The sequence below is a fragment of the Coregonus clupeaformis genome, chromosome 8 (assembly GCF_020615455.1).
Source record: "Coregonus clupeaformis isolate EN_2021a chromosome 8, ASM2061545v1, whole genome shotgun sequence".
Lineage (NCBI taxonomy): Eukaryota > Metazoa > Chordata > Actinopteri > Salmoniformes > Salmonidae > Coregonus > Coregonus clupeaformis.
The window spans coordinates 65385753-65401588 of record NC_059199.1 but is presented as its reverse complement, the minus strand read 5'-3'; the positions used below and the strand labels follow the sequence as shown (position 1 = coordinate 65401588).

At 43.3% G+C, this 15836-nt stretch overlaps 1 pseudogene; it reads right to left on the bottom strand.

The window, feature by feature from the left end:
* Positions 1–676: 676 nt before the first annotated feature.
* The window catches only part of LOC121572381, a 32061-nt pseudogene continuing 16901 nt past the window's right edge, over positions 677–15836 (bottom strand).

Genomic DNA, 15836 nt, shown 5'->3' with positions numbered 1-15836 from the left:
AAATAAACTATTCTTTCAAGAACACTTTTGGCATTTATGAAACAAAGTGAGGTCCAAAAGTATTGGCTCTGTACTCCAACACTTTAATGATACAATGACAGTGTTAAAGTGCAGACTGTCAGCTGTAATTTGAGGGTATTTTCATCCATTAATGTGGATGCTACCATGATTACGGAAAATCCTGAATGAATAATGATGAGTGAGAAAGTTTGAGGAATAAATATCATACCCTCCCGAAAATTTTTATTCTCCCGTTATTGTAATGGTGAGAGGTTAGCATGTCTTAGGGTCTGATCTTTGTGCCTCCAACTTTCTCACTCATTATTATTCACAATTCAGTCAGGATTATCTGTAATCATGGTAGCATCCACATTAATGTAGAAGTGTTCAGAAACATTCTTATTTACCATAAAAGTGACTCCAAAATGACATTACATTAACATTTAATTCATTTAGCAGACGCTCTTAACCAGAGCGACTTACAGTAGTGAGTGCATACATTTTCGTACTATTTTGTACTGTTCCCCCCGTGGGAATCAAACCACAACCCTGGCGTTGCAAGCGCAACAAACTGAGCCACATGGGACATTATTTACCATTCAATTCTATTGGGCACAAAATAATCTGAAACTGCAACTGCATCCAACAAGTTTGTAGAGTCACAAGCTTGATGTAGTCATTGCGTGCTAGGAATATGGGACGAAATCCTAAACTTTTAACTACTTTAATACACAAGTGAATTTGTCCAAATTTTGGTTCCTTGAAATGCGTGGACCATGTACAAAAAGTGTGGTAATTTAAAAAAAGGTTCACCCAATATGGATGAAAATACCCTAAAATTAAAGCTGACCGTCTGTACTTTAACCTCAGTCATTGTATAATTTCAAAACCCAAAGTACTGTAGTACAGAGCAACAAACAAAAAAATGTCAATGTCCAAATACTTTGACCTCACTTTATATATTGAAACAATATTTTCATCAAAAATAAGGAAGTTGTAAGCTTACAAAGCTGTCAAACCTTCAAATCTAAACAATGCATATAAATAAAAGGAATGATATTTTAAGGCTCTTGATTATTAAGTTAATAAATCAAATATACACAATGATTAATAAAAAAATATTTACAGATCTATACAACATTCTACATTGACACAAATTCTTCATATCGGCAGCAACTGCTGACAGACTCAACCTGCCCCCAAACAAAAATAAATAATATTTTTTGATAGTTGCTGTGGTATGGTGATGCAGAAGCGCGTACAAATACAAAACCAGTTAGAGGCTAAACCCACATAAATATTCATCGTACACTTCGTAAGACTACTGGGAAAAAGCCTGTAAAAAGCCTTCGACAGCAGCTTACCAAACAACATAGAGATGTTCTTACACGTACATCGATATCTCCATTTAAAGAAGTGGCGCCTCGAAGCTAGCTAGTTTTGCAAAAGACCGCAAACAAACGCAGCACCCGGAAATCCAGCCAAACCACAGCCAACCGTTACTGCCAGTGTGAGCCAGCTTGTCGAAACATAAATTAAACACAGGGAAATTTGTCTTCTTTGTGAAGGGTAAATCACAACTTTTGATTCAAAAATGGTATCAACAACTTTGGAGCGCCCCTCAGTTGACCTTCCAACGATGATAAACCGGTTGAAGTGGCCGGGCCAAGGTCGCCAAGCTGTGCGCTATACAATGAATTCCATTCGGTTTAAGCTCTGCGCCGACTCCAAGTCTCTGTTGTCCTGTTTGTTAGTCCAGTTGGGGTGTTTGCCGGCCGTGCTGAGGGGCTGTGGGCACCGCTCCTCCCGGTCCACTAGCGTATACGGCATCTGCCTGGGGAACCTAGCCTTCTGAAGCCTCTTCTCAGACTCCTCGTCATCCGAATGGTGGCTACCCACGTCGGAGTTGTTTGTTCTAATTTTGGCGTTGATAAGAGAGTTCTTGTCCTCGTAGTGATAGTGGTGGTGGTTGGGGTGTTCTTTAACTGGGGGTAGGCCGTTGGTCGGACCGTGTTTATCGATGGGGTTCTTGATCTGGTTGAGCTGCTCGCGCACGTTGTTGACCGCGTTGTTGGTGTCTTCGGCTGTCGTCGCTGGGGATGACGACTGGGTGTTGACACCCGTGTGGGTGCTGGGCTTCCGGCGCCGCTTGAGGCACCAGATAAACGCAGAGGCCACAGCCAGGAGCCAGATGACGATGACTACAGACACCAGCAGGGGAACCAGGTAGTCTGCTGGAAGGAGAAAGGGACGGAGGGAAGGCGTCAGTTATCAAAGACTAGAACGAATGAGGAAGACTCAGATATCAAAAACTATAGTCGAAGCAGAAGTTGACAGCAGCAGCAATGTCATCTTCTCCCTCTTCCCATTAACAATTTTGAATTGCAAAATTCCCCAAATACTTCAACCAGGATTTCTGGAAAACCTGGGAAATGCTCAGGAATATTTAAAAACTAGGTACATAAAACCATCCCACCACTAGTGAAGGTCAATGTCCTTGCAGAAATAAAAACTGGCTGCCTGTGCTCTGTGCTCTCACCATTGGGGTTGTGGCTCTGCCTCCTCTGGACACGGACCTCGACGATGGCTGTGATGATAGTGCTGTTGCCGTTTCGCTTGCTAACCAGGTCTATGAAATTGTCCGTGATCTCCTTGATAGGGAGCCTTGCCTCTTCTGGGGTCCTCCGTCGACTAAAAAATACAAAAGTAATTGAGTTCTAAGTCTTCGTACAAGCAACGTAACTACTATGTAGACTAACTTCCATATATCGCATTTGAAAGAATATTGAGTATACTGTGAGAAACAGGACAAATTCTTTAGTGAATGTAGTTATTCTTAGGATAAGAGTGTCTGCTAAATGACTAATGTATGTTTCAAAATGTCCATTTGCTTGTTCTTGATAATCATGGAATTGAGGGCAAAATTTGAGCCAAGCGGTACTCACGATGGCTACATGGATCTCGCTGGCAGTTGCCGATGGCTCGCAGGTCATGGACACGGAGTACTCCGATGAGAGGTTCCTCACCACATACAGACTCCTAAGCTCGCTACAGATGTGCTCAACAGTCAAGCCCTGCCACACACACACAGAGAGGTCAAAAGGTTCAACATATAAGTTCAAAGTATTGGCATCACAGTTCATCCAAAACTGCATACTGCTCCTAGTCTTACCAAGGTATATGAAATGCTGCCAAACTGGATGTGACAATGTTTTGCCATTGGTTAAATTGACTTCCTAGTTTAAGTTAGAATACATTTCTATGATGATGTGGCTTGCGCCAACTCACCTGTGGCATGGTGTCCTTGTTGAAGGTGAAGGTGACGTTGGCACAGTTGCTCTCGGGGTGGCACTTGGCGTGGGTCGGGGGACTGTGGGAAGCCGACCAGCACTCGCCCTGGCTGGGGCATGGCTTGACGAAACAGCGCTCATCCCGGACGGGCACACACGTCTGACCGACCGGGCACTCGCCACCGCTGTGGCTTTTACTGTGGACCCGGCAGGATTTGGGACCGCACCAGATCTGGAGGGGGACAGGAATGTGGTCAACTGTGGTCAGAGGTGGTGAGAATGAGGTCATTCATTGCATAGCTAGCTCACATCACTATGGGGATGAAATATGGTACAAACAAAACAAAAAAAGCCAGCTTGTCGTAGAACCTGTGGTTTCGTACCTTTGTACAGGTGACCTTCCCATTGTGGCACTGGCAGGTGTTGCAATCGTCTTCCCATTTGGTCCCATCCACGGCCACCAGACCGTTGACAACACAGGGTCTCCCAGTAACTGCAAAGCAAGAGGCGGCCATTTTAGTCTCTCATCAAGATTGAACCTGAAACGTTTGCTATAGATGCCCAAAATCCTAGATGTAGTGCGTTTTATTCAGGTTGACTGTTTACACCTACATCGACTCTTGTTAAGACTTAGGTTCTTGTGATGTTATGGTAATAAAGCTATTGTACCGTGCACTTATACTTTGTTTATCTGATGTCCTGTTTATAGGTAGGTAAACACCACCTAAAGAGCTATAGCACAAGGAACAAAAATTCAGACCAAGTGTCTGACTAAAATACAGTCCATTGTCATGCCAGAATCCAACAGGGATGATTACACTGCTGATCATGATGGGAAATGTATTTATTGAAGCCAGTATGAGCCTAGGCTCCAAAGGAACACATGGAGGTCTTACCTTCTTGGCATCTGGGGCCGGCCCTCCCTGGTGGACACAGGCAGCGGTAGCCGTTGATCTCGTCTACGCAGGTGGAGCCGAATGCGCAGGGCGACGACTGGCACTCGTTGATGTCTGAGGGAACAAGATTGGCAACTGTTAGGGTACTATCTATTTCTGTCACTTCATCTGTTCATCAATCTATATGCATCGGTCCATCTATCCTACCGACTAACAGACTGAGTGACTACAAGTCAGACTTCCAAATGACACGTCTTGGAACCATTTTGCTGAGACTGATATTTCACAGAGCCACAGACCAAACTTTGCTAATTACAAACATATCAAACTATGCTAATTACATAGCAGTATAACTTAAACCCCCCCCCCCGAAAAAACATTTGAAGATCAACAAATTCTTTCAAAACTCTACCCTAGTTTCATTCCTAGTCCTTGGTGCTAGTTAATAGTTGGACTAACTCTGGGTGGTCAAGTTATCATTGGGAATGAGTGCAGGTGATCAACCTCTCCATCTGAGCTCTCTTTAACTGGATCAAAGGGCTAACAGCAGCGTGAACTTATCTAGCCAACTTATAAGCCTCATCCTCCATTGTGTTGTCCTACAACCACCACCAAATCCAAGAGACTTAAACCCGATTTAGCCCCGACTTAACTGACTTTTGTCACAGCTTAAGAATAGTGAGGGGGGTGGGGGGGAGAGGAACGCAAAGGGTTAATACTCACTAATCCTGCAGTCTGGTCCGGCGAATCCCGCGGCACACTCACACCGGTACCAGTTATCTCCGTCCACACAGGTTCCACTGTTATAGCTGCAGAGAAAATGATAGAGAGAGACAGAAGTCAGGGGTCACAGCTCTTAACCAATAATAATTAACTAAATGGGTGGGAAATGTCTTAGAAAGGATCTAAATAAGCATCAGTCAGAATTCCCTCTGTATTAAACGATTTCACCACAAAAAGATTGTTTCTTCAAAAGATACATTTATAGTATTCTTAAAATGGTGTTGGGAAGAGGAGGAAGTGGAACAAGGTACAATGTCTGATTGTGAAGTCTTGAGCAAACAGGGTTATGTGAGTTGTTTGTGGCTCTTTGTTGACGCTGAGTGTATACGCAAGTCTGTGTGTGTGTGTGTTATCAGCAGCAGGACATTCCTGAGGGAAGATATGTTTACTGGGCCTAATTTGGCTTGGGATTGACTTACCAAGGGTGGGGATTGCAGTCGTTGGAATCTGTAAAATGAGAAATAAAAGAAAGTTCAGTTAGACAGAGTGCACGTCAGAATACTAACTCAATATGAATTTGTGGCTAGCTGAGAGGCCACGTGCCATTAATCAAAAAATTAAACAAAAAAAAGTTTTTCCTATCGTTAACATTTAGCTAGATTAATTCTTTACATAAAGGACGAATGCCAAACTGTGCAAATCTACTACGGCAAGTTAAAATGTAGTGCTACTGAATATTACACGGTTATCAAGTTGTTATGAACAGCTAATAGTGCACAAGACTACAATTCTCTACCAAATATGTATTACCTACCCCAGTTACTGGGACAAGTGAGGACACACATACACACTCTGGGGTCACTCACTTTGGTTGCAGGTCAGGCCCTCCCAGCCCTCTTTGCAGACGCAGGTGAAAGAGTCTCCACTGCCCACACAGGTGCCTCCGTTCTCACAAGGGCTAGGCAGACAGCTGCTGTTCTTAGCTAGAGAAGCAAACACAACCTTTAGCCAACATGCTAGCTAGCTGGAAAATGCTACACATTCAAACATTACCTTTAGCCATCCTGTTAGCCACCCAATGCTACATAGGCAAACACAACCTTTAGCCTACCTGCTAACTAGAAAATGCTGAATGGGCAAATGCAACCTTTAGCCTAGTTTTGGATCTAGCCTTTTGCTATACCACTAGTTAACAGAGGCAGCTACCTCAGCCACCACAGTTTAGCAATTCAATATCTAAACTAAGTGTTTTGTCAGACTCAAAATGTCTATTTTTAGGAATTTAAAATGTGCAGGACATTGCATTACTGTCAAATGTTGAGGGAAAACAAAATCATATAGTGGTTGTGGTGAATGCTCAAGTGGAATAGCATTAGCTGCAATAATATAGCACTGCCGGCTACGCTACGCTACCTATATTACAGGTGGCACCCTCCCATCCGGCGGCACACATGCATTTGAAGGTGTCCCCTTCATCGTAGCACGTTCCGCCATTGTTGCACGTAGCCTCGTCACACTGGCTCTCCCCTGGAAGTGAAAAAGACTACGTTAGCAACTGTTCATAGTCAATGTCAGGAAACCATTAGTCCCTAACACACATACCTGCATATATAGGTTTCATTTATGTACATAAACACACCCTTTCGAACACGTACAAGCATGCACACATGCTTACATCCCACCCACACTTCACAACACACATGGCCGCCCCAGGGAGAAAACAAAAAGCGTGCGCTACTGTAGTAAGGGGTAAGGGGGTCTTACTTGAGTGACATGTCTTGCCCTTCCATCCGTTCTTACACTCACAGTAGAAGTCGTTTACCAGGTCCCGGCACGTGCCGCGGTTGCGACAGGGGTTGATGTTGCAGTCGTCAATGTCTGAGGAGACAAGACGGAGACAAACATGAAATTTACAAAACAAAAAAACTGACTGTTCAGCATCTTCAAGGAGAAAGAAAAACAAGCAGGGGTTTTTCTGCCATTATAATACTTGGGCGGGCTGCCTAAAAGTTTTTTCCCGGGTCGCATAAGTCACATTTTCAGGACGGAAAAACGCTTTAAGTGTCAAATTCAATGACTGAAACCAGATATAAAGTATGTAGAAAAGATAATGGATCTATTTTTTTATAATATGATCTTTGTTCGTTCTCAAATCCCCTAAATAAAAGCTAGACAGTCAGCGAGAATAGAAAATTCCCAAAATAATGAATTTAGCAGTATTCATTTTATGTTTGAGCAAAAGAACACAGCATTATCCATGGCAAAATGCATAGAATTGCACTGAGAAATTTGTAGAATTGCAGGAAATTGGCTTAAAAATTCCTCCACAATTTTCTCTAAAATGTAGCCGGCAACTAAATAACTTGTATATAACTTCAATAACATAATGTATTATCCACCGGTGGTTCAAAGAAAGTGAAAGCCATTATTCATATAAACAAATATGACTAAATAACAGTAGTGTGTGGTGAGAAGACAACTTTTCTTCTTTTTTTTCCCTTTTTTTTTGGGGGGGGGGGGAATGGATCAGCTTAATATTGCAGATAGATTGTATCTACTATCAATGTAATTGTCTGCATCAATATATATATATATATATATATACACACTCACCTTTATTACTTTTCAACCCCACCATCCTTTCCCTACTTGGAGTAAATTAGTGAACAACAATGCCCATGCCTCTACTTCCGGTCTATACTTACTATCTACACCTTATGGACAGAGTTAATTTTACAATAATTCTATTATATATATATCTATATATATATATATATATATATTTATATATATATATATATATATATATATATATATGATATGTTTGTTTTTTGCTCCTGATCTTCTTCTACTCTCAACCTCTCCGATCATTTTCATGATGTCCATCCGGTTTGCTTCTATATGCCATATCTTTCTAACTGTGCTCTTTCCCAAAAGCTCCCAACATACAACCTATATACTTATTATGGACACAGTATGCTTACATTATTAGCCATCTTTGTTATTATTTGTTGTTATTTGTTATTAGTCCCATCCTTCAACTCTATTCAATACCTCCCATCTATCTCTTAACACCATCCATATAGGATTTCTATTTGCCATATATATTTCAACCGTACTGTGATGTTTTACAAAAAGTTCTGAACCTTTCTATTCTCATTGCTTCTACAGATTGTGAATTAAAAATAAACATTTTTGCTAAAAGTATTATATTATTGATTGATTGACTATGACTTTTCAGATCACCCAGTAATGCTATCTGCAAGGTTAGCTCCAGGTAAATATTGCAATCCTTTAGCCATTCCTGGACCTGTGTCCAAAAACAAGCTACAAATGGACAGAACCAAAACAAATGATCTAATGATTCTGTCTCTTCACAGAAAAATCTGCAGAGCTGGGAAGATTGTATCCCCCATATAAATAACATTCTATTGGTAGCAAGAATTTTATATAATAATTTAAATTGAAAGATTCAAATTTTTGAATCCGGTGTCGTTTTGCGTGTCAGTTCATAAACACTATGCCATGGGATCGGTACGTCAAAGATCTCTTCCAAACTATTTTGCAATCTATATGGGACGGCTGTCAATCCTTTGGTCCTTAAGTGAAACTGATATACTTTTTTATTTATCAGAGTTTTCCTTAACCAATTATGTTCTTTAATGCAAGGCCGACAGACAAGTTCCTTACTTTCTCCCCCTTCCACTTTCCTCTTCCACTTTTGCGGTAAGGCTGCAATTATTTGGTTGTAATTTTGGGTAGAGCAGACATTTCCATATGTTTTTGTTAGCTGCATGTGTGACATAACTCCACCAGTCCTACCGATGATATCATTTACGAAGATTATACCTTTTTTAAACTTTGTCAAAAAATAAAGTTTTTTTGTCAATTAGTATATTTGAATTTAACCACAGTATTTGTTGCATTATTTGTTCTGTCGTTTCTGGAGGATTACATTGAAATTGCAACCAACTTTCTATGGCTTGTTTTAGAAATAGTGATATTTGGGAGATTATTTCCTTTTCAAATAACTGAAAGTGAGAGGTTGTAATCTGAATAAAGGGAAAAAGGCCTTTCTTGAACATTGGGTGAGACAATCTTACTAATTTGCTTGAGAACCAGTTCGGATTTAAGTATAACTTTTGTATGACTGAAGCTTTTAGTGATAGGTCTAATGCTTTAATATTTAATAATTTCTGTCCTCCGAATTCATATTTATTATATAAATATGCCCTTTTAATTTTGTCTGGCTTGCCGTTCCAAATAAAATTGAATATTTTTTTCTCATATAATTTAAAAAACTGTTCGCTAGGCATAGGCAAGACCATAAGCAAATAGGTAAACTGGGATAATACTAAAGAGTTAATCAGGGTGATTTTTCCACAAATTGACAGGTATTTTCCTTTCCATGGTAGTAAGATCTTATCTATTTTTGGTAACTTTCTATTAAAATGTATTGAAGTGAGATCATTTATTTCCTTTGGGATATGTATTCCGAGTATATCCACATCACCATCAGACCATTTTATTGGTAAACTACATGGTAATGTAAAAATTGTATTTTTTTGTGATCCAATACGTAATATAGTACATTTGTCATAATTTGGTTGTAATCCAGAGAGGTTAGAAAATGTATCTAAATCCTCTATGAGGCTGTGGAGGGATTCTAGTTGTGGATTTAAAAGAAAACATGAATCATCAGCGTACAATGACACCTTTGTTTTTAAGCCCTGTATTTCTAATCCTCTGATATTATTATTGGATCTGATTTTAATAGCTAACATCTCGATGGCCACAATAAATAGATATGCCGATAGTGGACAATTAACTTACTGTTCTTGCAGTTGGGTCCCTCCCAGCCCTCGGCACAGATGCACTGGTACAGGCTGACTTTGTCAATACACGTTCCCCCGTTCTGACACGGGCCGCTCTCACAGTCATTTATATCTGAGAGAGTGAGTGAAAGAAAGAGGAAAAATAAGCAAAAGTCTGAGAATATGCACAATATCAAGCCATGCAATCAAGGCGTGCACCATGAAATCCCTTCAAGGACTTACTTACCATTTCCAATTTTCTAGAGTTTCTTAGAACAAGTGAACAACTCGCATTGTTTCCACATTACACATTCAACGGAGGCCTTGCAGGTTCTCTAGTGCCCCATTTATTTTGGCTGTCGTCTCCGGTCAAGTAACCTCCCACCAATAGCCATTCCAAAAACTCCCTCTTCTGTCACCCAAAACCACAACAGAGAGCTTGGTGTTGGGTGTGTGTGCGTGGGAGAGACAAGGCCAGGCAGACTTCCTGGCTAAAGAGAATGAGAGTTAGGGGTGGAGAGGCATGGAGCCCCCCTCATTTAACAACTTCCCCACCCACTGACAGGCTAGCGAAGGCTGGGCAGGGTCATTAATCAAGGCCTGTGTCTGAGAGACAGCATAGGCCTCTCGCCTGGGGCCTCCAGTCCTTCATTAGAGCTGATAACCCAGTGACTGGCAGGGCCAGGGCTAGGCCGCCTGACCTCTCTGGGCTAGGGAGCCGGCGGCTAAAACGGCCATCCATTAAACAGGGAGCTAATAATTATCATCAAGGGGGTCACCACTCTCCCCTGAAAGAAGTGTTGGGGATAACAAAGTCTCCAAGTTTGGAGGGAGCAAGAGCACGCTTTGAACCCAAGGATGCGTGTGTCGTGACAGAGGGAGATCGCTTGTCAAGCGCCAGGAACGATTGCTATAACGGGGAGGGATATTCTTGTGGTGTACTTGTGGTCGGAGTGAAGGAGGGTTTGTAAAGAAGATCCACTTCTCAAGAAGGGCCCGTCCTCTACCTCTGCAATAACATTCTTCCTCCATTCTCTGCCCTCTCCACTTCAACCTCAATTCTGCCACATTTTCTCCTCTATCCATGCCTCCATCACACCCCCACATTGACCCCTTAATTCACACTTGAACCATCCACCATCTATCCAAGGCTCCATCCATCCATCCACCTCCCTAGCCATCCTCCATTCAGCCATTCATCCACCGTTCTTCACCTCTTGGTGGAACTGGTGGAGTGTAGGGGTCACTTACTCTCATGGCAGTAGGTCCCGGTGAAGCCCTCCTGGCACTCGCAGCTGAACTGGCCCCCAGCCTGGCTCCGGCAGCGCCCGTGGGGCCCGCACACGTTGGACGAAATCAGACGCACGCCCCCAGGGGTGCTGTTGGATGCCACGGCAACCGTGCAGCTGTCAATCACTGAGGGAGACAGACCGGGCGAGGTTAGGACAGTGTGCATATATGGCAATCACAAATGTTGATATCTATTGCACAGAACTGACGTTGCCACACATCGTATAAACCTTCACAAGTGCTTTGGCTGCTACACCTTCCAAAAAATAAATATTCAACAGATACAACACATGCCAAGGCCCTCCTAATTTATTCAGTCTGGTGTGTGTTTAGATACAAGTAGTTAACTAAATACAAGAGTATAAACCCTTATCACACTGTGTCGTAATTACTCTCTCAAAAATGCGCACGCACACACATGCCAGAGTGAGAAAATGAAGGGGGTCTATCGAGTATTTAGCCCCATGTAGCTCAGTTCGTAGAGCATGGATAAGTCACTCTGGATAAGAGAGTCTGCTAAATGACTAAAATTTAAAAATGTAAAGAACACACACAGAGCACTTCACAGTTTGTCAGATTATTCTGGGGCGTTTTGGAGAGACGAACAAAGTCCAGTAGGGAAGGGAGGAAAAATTTAAGAAGCAGAGGCAATTTGTCAGAAGGAGGAGGGGGCGGTGGGGGTTCTTGAAGGGAGTGTCTTGTCAAAAAAGTATTCTGGCAGCAGTAGCGGTTCGAAGACAAGAAACCAAATCTTAACCCATGGTAACGAGGCCCTGGGGGACCGGCGGAGAACGGGTTAGCGCCACGCGGGCTTGCTAACCCTAGGTCTTCACACACAATGGTGTGACACACACACCCAGCATAATGGCCTTGAGTTAGCAGATTAGATTACAGGCTCTGCTCGGCTAAAAAGCCCCCCTCTCAGATTTACAGTTGGCTATAAAAAAAGCAAAGTGAGACGAGTGACCTCAAATATTTGGTGTTACCTTTCATTAGCATTAGCCAAGCTAGCCGAAACTGGCTAGGCTAACACTGAAAACCAACAGACTTTTACAGCACTGTAAAGACTGCACAAGGCTAAAGCAAAAAGCTAATATGAACCTTGGCAGGGTGTGGTACGACAGTGGTCCTTCAAATGGGAACAGTTCTTGCCCTCGTAGTCTTCGGGACATTTGCAGAAGTAATCGGTAGCCAGGTTGAAACACTGGGCCCCGCTTTGACACGGGCTCGGCATGCAGTAGTCGATATCCAGCTGAGAAGGTGAGAACAGAAACAGAATGGTTTAGACATAAGCCATGTAAAGTAATACCTGCTATTTTACCTTTTCCATAATAACCTATTGTAGACTTCACCACGGAAACCTGCTAAAGAACCATAAACAAACGCTTAGCGGTGGGGGAGGCGGGAAAAGAGAAGACAGACTCAGCCCAGACAGAAGGTTCACAAGTGTTAACAAGCGCAACAAAGCTCTGGTTTAGAGTTGCAAAGAGAAACGATCGCAGAGCGAAACGCAGGTGCGATTACAGTGGGGCGAAAGGTAGCACCAAAAAAACAAACAGAACGGGGGAAAAAAGGGGGGAAACAATTGAAGAGGAGGATATCAATGAAAACAGATCATGGTGAGGAGATTCACGCAGTCAAGGAAAGTTGGCCCTAACCACCGATCTAGGATCAGATTACCCCATCTCCAATCCTAACCTTAACCATTAAAAGTATGGGGAAATACTGTATCTGACCGTGGATCAGTGGTTTGAGGTGACTGCAATTTACTCTGGATTTACTCAAGATAAATTGGCCCTAACCACAGATTTAGGATCAGATTATACTACCTCCAATCCTAACCATAAACCATTACCAGGATGGAGCAATATCTGCTCCTGGATCAGTGTTGTGGTTTGAGGTGACTTGGACCATCTCTGGGTGGGCTCTGGGCACAGTGAGGGGGTGTGGTGCCAATCTCTGCTCACCTGACAGAAGTTGCCAGAGAAACCGGGCAGACACAGGCACTGGAAGCCGTTGACCTCATCCTTGCAACGGCCACCGTTCAGGCACGGGCCACTGGCGCACTCGTCTATGTCCTTCTCGCAGTGCTCGCCCCCGAAACCCGACAGACACACACAGCGGTACCCGTTCACCATGTCCTAGGGAGGGGAGGAAAACAGAGAAAGGAAAAAGAGAGAACAGGGTGTTGGGGGTGAGTGTGGGAGGTACGGAACAGGGCGGTGAGGAAAACAAGCCATTGTGAAAGGGTTGGAAAAGAATTAAGACAGATTTCTTTTTCCTGGCAGGGGACGAGAATGTTTATGGTAATCTGATCTATTGTAGTCATGAAGACCTTCCGCCTATTCCCTCCCTCCCTCCCTCCCTCCCTCCCATTCTCCCGTCCTCCACAAGCATTCATGTCTTTCTGCCCCCCTCTTTGTTAGCATTGCCCGAGCAACTCTGTCATGTCTGTGTTCTGAAAGCAGTTTGCCATTTTAAAAACTGCCATAAAAGGGAAAAAGGGGCAGAAAGAGGGGAAGGGGGGAGAGAAAGAAGCCAAAAACAACTCTAATATGCCAGGAAGTGTCCGAAATATGTAAATTGCCCAGGACCGGTACATTCCGGTAAAATAAGAAAACATCTGTGTCCCAAATGGCACCCATGATAGGGTTCTGGTCAAAAGTAGTGCAATATATAGGGAATAGGATGCCATTTGGGAGGAACCCAATAAACATACCTTGCAGGTTCCCCCATTTTGACACTGGTCCTGGCAGTCATTGATATCTGCGGAAACAATTTGTAACAATACAAAATAAGAAAAGAAAAAATATATAAATTATGTATACAATTTGAGCTCCGCTGAGGCGAGGCCTTGATAAGACTTTCTTGTCAAAATTTCCTGCAAGCTTTCCTCAAGATAAGCCTTGTTTGAGAATGGGTGGGGGGAAAAAGGTGCGATTCAGTCGTGCCTCGGTGCGCTGGGGCTTCACACGATTGTTCGAGCCCCCACGTTATCTGGACGTGATCGTCTGCCCGGCTGTGCAAGCAGACAATAACTCCAGATAAAATATATATATCATTTTTTTGTTGTTGATGTCGTCCATTTTCAGACTGACCACTCCAGAACTAGTAGTCCAGGTCCAAAAAACACTGAGCCAGCCTCAGTCCTAGCCTTCATTGTCATGAACTCACTTCCAAAACTGGCCCTAGAACAGTTGTTTAAAGTTGCTACTGGCACTTGACAGTGCCATTGCTTCATTGTAGAACAGGGGTGTGCAACTTTGGACTCTGGAGATTGAATGGCAGGGTGAGCAGGCTTTTGTTCTACCCCGGCACGAACACACTTCAACTAATCATGCTTTCAATTGCCAACCATGATTAGTTGATTAGCTGAATTACCCATGTTAGCGCTGGGCTGGAACAAAAGCCTGCATCCCCCGCTGCTCCCTGGAACCAGACTTGCCCACCCCTGCATTAAAACAAGCAACAGGCTTTTTCATTGAAAACACTCACTGGTGTCACAGTTCTGGCCCATCCAACCGGGGAGGCACTCGCAGAAGTACCCTCCAATCAGGTTGCGGCAGGAGTTGGCATTCAGGCAGGGGTCGCCTTCGCACTCATTGGCGTCTGAAACCCATAAAAACGAACAGGTGAGAAAGACACAGATAGAGAAAAAGGAACATTTAATTCCTTCATTCCTCTTACAGGGCATTGGCCTGCGACTGTGAGGTGTCGGCAGCCATAGGATTAGAATTTAGAATGGTTTCCCCAGTCACCCTCCCATTGACTTGGGGATGCCTATTCTAAGAATTCCATTTCTATGGTATTTTCTGGTGGTCTGCTGTGGTTTGCATTCAAACTGCGTCGGAGCCAGTCCCCATGGCGAAAGGCAATTGGGGCCAAACAAACACAAATGTGCCGGGGGGGAGTGGTGGATCAAGACAGCAGTGAAGAGTTAGTGGCACCCATCCTCTCGCTCCTCACACTAAGAAGGGTTGAGGAAGTGAGAGAGGAGAAGGAGGAGTAAGAAGGAGTGGGGGGGAGGGGTAGTTGTTAGTGGATTAAAGCAGGAGTGATTAGAGTTAGTGGCACCCATCCTCTCGCTCCTCATTCTAAGCCCTTTAAACACACTGCCATTCCTCAAAGGATGATCCCCCGGCTTAGGAAACCCCACTTTATCCCTGCCCCGAGGATTCCCAAAAGTAGCCATGGAATGGAATGCCGAAGGAACTTTGCCCCATCCTGGCATGCCCGTTTCTAAATCTTCACACTAGAGCGCCACCAAAAGACAAGGGTGGTATGACGAAGAGGAAGATGAATTTGCACTTAAAAGCTTTTCTAAGGTTCGTTTTGAGATTTCACCCCCTAATGGTTAAGGTTCAGATTTGGAGAGTGTAAACTGGTCCTAGATCTGTGCCCTAAGAACATCCTCTAATTGTAGCAAGGTTGTTAGAAGTTGCCCTCAACCACAGATATAGGAAACTAACTTTAACCATTAGAGAGAAGAAGAGATATTTGACACTGTATCAATGGGTCAAATACAGTATATAATCTACCAACTCCGTAGTGGGCATAGAGATCAATACAGTACTCTCTCTATGGTAGTAGGATATAGAATATATAGCTGGTAGTGGGATAGAGAAGGACTAGGTTGATGTTGTTGTGAGATAGACTGTAGAGGTTTGTAGGATATACGAGTACTCAGTCGTTTCTGTGATAGAGGGGATACAGTAGAGGAGTTGCATGGGGTTTGTGGGATATCGGAGGTATACAGTTTTTAGGATAGAGGATGAATGAGAGATCAGTGGTTCCAACTAGATGGCCAAGCTGCAATGTCAGAC